We start from the raw sequence: 6,014 nt of genomic DNA on the forward strand, positions 1-6,014 counted from the left end.
GTAATTAGCAATGTTTATTTTTGATCAATACCTCTTTGTTGTTTGAGAACCTTGCTCTGGCTATTGTATTCTGACTTGACACCAGCGAATGCACTTCAAAATTAATTAGTTAGCTAAGTTGTTCTTTTGGAATCCCTGAGCTTGGTGTGGGGGGGGGGGTGGAAAAAAACTGCCTTGTAAGTGCTTGTTCATTTGTTCATCTGCCCAATCCACTTAAGCACTGCATCATGAATCAAGCAGAATGCTTGAGCTGAGCTTTCACTGTCAGTGCAACCAATAACACTGTCAACCAACCACCTCCCTCTCAAAAGGAATCAGTCAGCCAAATAGTGTGTCGGAGACTTCACCCACTTTGTCAATGTCAGGTTTGGTTTCAAACCTCAAGTGATGGTATAACATTGGAAAACATTCTTTTTCCCAAAACGTTTGCTTCCTGAAAAGAAATAGGGGATTATGATAGACAGCTTCAAGCTGAACACAAAGATAAGTTCAGATTTGTTGTATCATGTAGGAAATCAGAGAAACATTAAATTAATTTTTATTGAATTTAGCCTGTTTAATCACATAATGACACTGACACATTGCGTGAGTTCAACTGACCTAAAAATGTTTTACCGCTGAATTTCATTTGTACTCAGCATCTGATGCCTCTTGTGTCAGTGTCCAATGATAGTCGGCCAGCACTGGTGGATTCTAGTTGCTTTGATATCGCTTTTTCCACAGTCACAGGGTCTTGGTGAAACCCTTTGCCATGTTCCTCCCTGACTGCACCAAGATCAGCAGGGAAGACGTCCAAGTGCGAATGCAGAAAATGAATATTCAATGACCTGCTGCATTTCATGGTTTTGTCTGTTTGAAGTAGTCAGGAAATCACAAAAATAGGTTATAACTAAAAGAAAACAGTATGTGATAGGACAATTTTAAGGTGAATTTTGTGATTAGCCGCTGAAAAGCCATAAAATACACCTAAAAGTGTTCAGGAAGCAAAATCTTAATTGTCCTGTGTAATCAGTTGCTGACAGGATATCAGACCTGTTGCAAACGAGTTAAATGTGTTTCCCTCTTAATCACTCTTTGGCTTGGCTTCGCGGACGAAGATTTATTTACTAACATGAAGCAAAATCACTGCTCTTGCTCAACCTTTCCTAAGGTTGGTTTGCAGTTCGCAAAGGGCAAAGACACAACAGCTGGGATCGTAGCAATGTGCTGGTTTACATTGCAAGCAAGTGAAGTGCACTAAAGTCCCAGAGAAGCTCAGCAGCATCTATCTGAGTCAAAGTTTCAGGATTGAGCCCTTCCTCAGGAGGCTCAAAAACAGACAGGCACCTGAATTAAAGGGTTGGGTGGTCTGGGGGGAGGAAGGGAAAAGGGGAAGAGCACATGGCGAACAGATGAGAGGTAATAGGTGGATACAGGTGGGAGAGTAGAAGCTGAGAAGTGATGGGGGGACAGAGACTGGGGGCAAAGGATAGCTTTTATATGGGGTGCACATGGGGGTCTCTGAGCTGAGATGCCATATCAGAGGTTGCTTATTCCAGTGGTGGCAAAAGATTTAGAGGCCTCATTTTCAAATAATACATGGAGAACGATTACAGGCACCTTGGTCAAAACAGGCACAGTTAGCAGCGCCAATGAGTTAGGTTCGAATTCTGCGCTCTCCGTAAGGAGTTTTTACCTTCTCCCAGTGACTGCGTGGGTTTCCACCAGGTGCTCCAGTTTCCTCCCACCATTCAAAACTTGCCGTGGGTTGTAGGTTAATTGGGTATAATTGGCAGGCATGGGTTCGTGGGCCGTAAGGGCCTGTTAGATGCTGGGCATCTAGTTTAATTTTTTTAAATTATTTCTCACTTAAAATATATATAAACAGATTGGCCCCAGTTATTATAATAAAATAAATGTCCTGTGCACCTATTGGGAATATTGCTACATTTTATCAGTTGTGGTATGTTTGAGGCTGTTCAGTGAGTGGAAGGTATTACTGACAGAGTGATCAGGTTTGGCTATTGTATTCTTTTCATGTTTCCAATTTAAAATTTGAACGATACAGAATGCCCTTCCAGCCGATGAGACCAATGCCACCCAATTAACTTACCAAACATGTACGTGTTGAAGTGTGGGAGGAACCCACACAGACACAAGAAGAATGTACAAACTCCTTATTGGCAGCACCTGGTGTCTGGCACTGTATTAGCCTTGCGCTAAACGTGTTGTCCAATCTTAACGTGGCCATGTCCGGTACCAGCATAACCTTTATGGGCAGCAGCACCTGTGACCAAGTTCTCCAGGAGGGAGTGAACCTATTGGTCGATTAGTCACCTGACACTCACGTCAGGGGCAGGGAGGAACAGTTCAGCTGGTTACAGGGAATCACTCAACTGGTTAAATCCCTAAAGAAGGTAAGCTTTCCAGTTCAACGTTCACATTATATCCCACTTAGAAATCCATTAATAATGCACACAGAGCTTGAATTTCTAATGAACATGAGTCACATCAGCAATGTGTAAAATGTTTAAATAGAGAAGCTCCAATAACCTAATTAATGACACTAATCTTGACATTTTCATCGAATATGGCTCTACATGATATAACGTGGTTTTAATGACTGTTGAGTTTGACTTTAACTGAGTACCATATTTGTCACAACATATGCTTGAATTGCTAAGTAATAAAGGCTTCCTGGTGATTCAGGTACATATATTACCAGAGTAAGTCACCCTTTAATACAACACTCGCCTTGGGAGCCATTAGATATACAACAGTATTGTGCAGGATGTTATAAATGAGGAGCTGTATGCTTTGGTTTAGTAGAAAAAAATATTTAGTGAAATGACCAGTTGACCCTCATGATGTTTTATGTGATCTGTTCAAGTTCGATGGTTCAAAATCTCCCAGGGGGGCTGAAAACAATAAGGGCTTGGGCTAAGGCTCCTGTTTGTGTGATCAGGGCCAGCATCGATTTGAGAGACAGATGGGTTGAAATTAACTCAAAATTCTGCGTCCAAGGGGCAGTAGCATCGGAGGAGGTGGCGGACACTCGATGTCTCTCTGCCTCGTCTCCATCGGGCTGTTGGATCAGTGGCACCTCTTCGTGTGCCTTTACTGGGCAAACTAAGTTGGTGTGCTTGCTTGACAATAAAAGAATCTTGAGCTTCATCTTAAAAGTCATGAGTAAGCTTTTGAAACTTTCTGTCCTGGGTGCGTGGTGGGGGGAATATGTCATCTATTTAATCCCTTGAACCTGTTATACTCTGCAGCCTTTAATGTGGCAAAAAGAGTCTGAGCAATTTTCAAGACACGAGGGCAGGTGATCAAATGCCTGGCAAAGAGTTAGAATTTAATGAGTCCCTTATGAGAAGAAAAAGCAGCAGAGAAGGAAATCCAGATTTCAAGTCGCCTTGGCAACTTAAGGCTATTAAATTTGGAGATGATCTAGCATCAGGAGGTAGAGGACATACCACTTTCATGAAAGATTACAGAACTGAAGGACATAATGAGGGTTTTGAAAGTGTTTACCTTTTACAGTCCAGATGTAATTTCAATGGGAACTAAGGTCGGTCTGCAAGCACCCTCTCCCTCTCGTGCCAGGTATCTTTTTGTCTGCCCTTTCTCATTCTTACCTCCTCTCCCCAATCCTCTGCACCTTAAAACAGATCCATCTCTATCCAGTCCTTGTTCTCATTAAAAAAGAGGCCATCGATTAGAAGTGTCAAATGAATTTCCCCACTGTTGATGCCTGAACCACTGGATTTTCCAGGATTCATGCCTTTACGCTGGATTGCAGTGCAGTTCGAGGAATATTCCTGGAAGGAGAGAAAAGAGGACAACCATAATCGAGTAATCTTTTACTCATCAAGGGAGAAAGGACTTTGGGGTCCGCTTACATGGTATAAGTATCTGTTGTGAGTATATAGTTGCCATAAAGGCTTATGCTCGGGTGTTAAGTTTATTGAGTTAATTCTATTATTGACAATTGTTAATAAATTTTGAGTTAATTTCAACCCATCTGTCTCTCAATTGCTGCTGGCAAGGTGGAACACTATCTTCCAGACAGTCATTCTCAACCACTTTTCTTTTGCTGTGGCCCCCTTCGAAGTCTGCTCAAAGTTTATGGGCCCCCTTCCCTGTGAAGCAGTAAAATTTATTTGGTTTCTTCTGTATTTCTCTCCTACTGACCACATCAAAAAAAAAAATTTCATGATTTCAGTCTATGCCCTGCCCCTTAAATGGCAGCCTCCATTTTTCCAAAGCCTCAATGCTTGAGAAAGTGTGCGGAGGTTTTGGAAAAAGTATAGAATACATTTGACAGGATGTTGTTTTAATTGGAGGGTACGAACTATGAGGAGAGGTTGGACAAATTTGGATGGTTTTCTATGGAATGTTTCAATTCCACATCCCACTCCTTTGCTGACATGTCTGTCCATGGTCTCATGCACTGCCAGACCGCAAATTAGAGGAACAACACCTCGTCTTCCATCTGGGCACCCAATGGCATTAGCATCATCTTCTCTGCTTTTCATTTAAACCCCTCCCACCTACCCCCACCCCACCCCCGTCGTCTCCTCCCAGCTCTGTTTCCCTCTGTCTCCTTTCACATGGACAAAATCAATTTTCACCTCTTCCCTTATCGTATCCAATTAACACATTCCATTGGCCTGGATTCCTCCCCCAGCCGGCACTCTCCCTATCCTGCTTTCTGCTGATTCTTTCCTTATTCCTTGGGCTCAGGGCTGAAATGTTGACAATATATCTTTATCTAAGGATGCTGCAAGACCAGCTGATTTCTTCCAGTGTTTTGGTGCAATTTTACTTAGGCCAAGTGTTTTACACAGAGTGTGATCGGTGTCTGGAATGGGCTACCAGGAGCAGTAGAATCAGAATTTATCATTAGGAACGTGTCATGGAATACATTTTGTTTTGTGGCAGCATTACAGGTGTAAATATTGCCATAAATTTCATTTTAAAAATAAATAAATCAATGCAAAATAAGAGAAACTGAAGTCGAGTCTGTGGTTCAATCAGAAATCTGGTGGCAGACAGGAAGAAGCTGTCTTGGTACCGCTGGGTCTTCATCTTCAGGCATCTGTACCTCCTTCCTGACGGTAGCAGTGAGAAAAGGGCATTGGGTAGGTGGCGGGGGTCCTTGAGGATCGAGACCACTTTTTTGAAACACCACCTCTAGTAGATGACCTCGATGGAGTGAAGACTTGTACCCATGATGACCTTGGCTGAGTTCACAGCTCGCTGTAGCCTTTTCCTGTTCTGTGCATTGGCACCTCCATATTTGTCAGTGATGCATCCTGTCAGAACGTTCCCCACGCATTGCAGAAATTTGCAAGAGTCCTTAGTGACAGGTGGAAGCAAATATATTCTGAAAGCAATTCTCACCATATTTTGATCAACTCTCAAAACAAACATAGAAATGTAAATGTAAATGCAGCCCATTTGGCCCTTCAAGCCTCCACCGCCATTCATTTTGATCATGGCTGATCATCTACTCAGTACTTAGTATCTGCCTTCTTCCCATACCCCCTGATCCCCTTAGCCACAAGGGCCAAATCTAACCCCATCTTAAATATAGATAAAGAACCAGCTTTAACTACTTCCTGTGACAAAGAATTCCGTAGGTTCACTACTCTCTGAGAGAAAACATTTTTTCTCATCTCAGTCCTAAAATATTAACCTTGTTTTAATTAGACCCTTTGTTCTGGTTTTCTCCAACATCGGGAACAATCTTCCTGCATCTAGACTGTCCAATCCCGAAAGAATTTTATATGTTTCTTTAAGACAACTTCTGGTTTCTTCAAGTTATACCAGCAGAGCACATTAGTGGAACAATGTTGTGGCTCTCCCTTAATATCAATTTGAAACTTATTGATTTTACAATCCCTCTTCAGACAACAATCCCTGCAGATCACGTCGATGTGGGGGGTGGGGGAGGGATCTTCTCTGCCACTCTTATGTTCCTGTGAATTGACGTCCGAACCATTTTATCTGCTGCATCCGTGCCACACTGT

At 42.4% G+C, this 6,014-nt stretch overlaps 1 long non-coding RNA gene across 1 annotated transcript in view; it reads right to left on the reverse strand.

Moving 5' to 3' along the window:
* Window positions 1-2,633: 2,633 nt before the first annotated feature.
* LOC138742811 (uncharacterized) overlaps window positions 2,634-6,014 on the reverse strand; it is an 8,085-nt gene continuing 4,704 nt past the window's right edge. Inside the window, exon 3 of the long non-coding RNA XR_011344419.1 lies at window positions 2,634-3,800. This is a non-coding gene — a long non-coding RNA (uncharacterized lncRNA). The remainder of the gene's footprint in view (window positions 3,801-6,014) is intronic.

The sequence above is a fragment of the Narcine bancroftii genome, chromosome 9 (assembly GCF_036971445.1).
Source record: "Narcine bancroftii isolate sNarBan1 chromosome 9, sNarBan1.hap1, whole genome shotgun sequence".
Lineage (NCBI taxonomy): Eukaryota > Metazoa > Chordata > Chondrichthyes > Torpediniformes > Narcinidae > Narcine > Narcine bancroftii.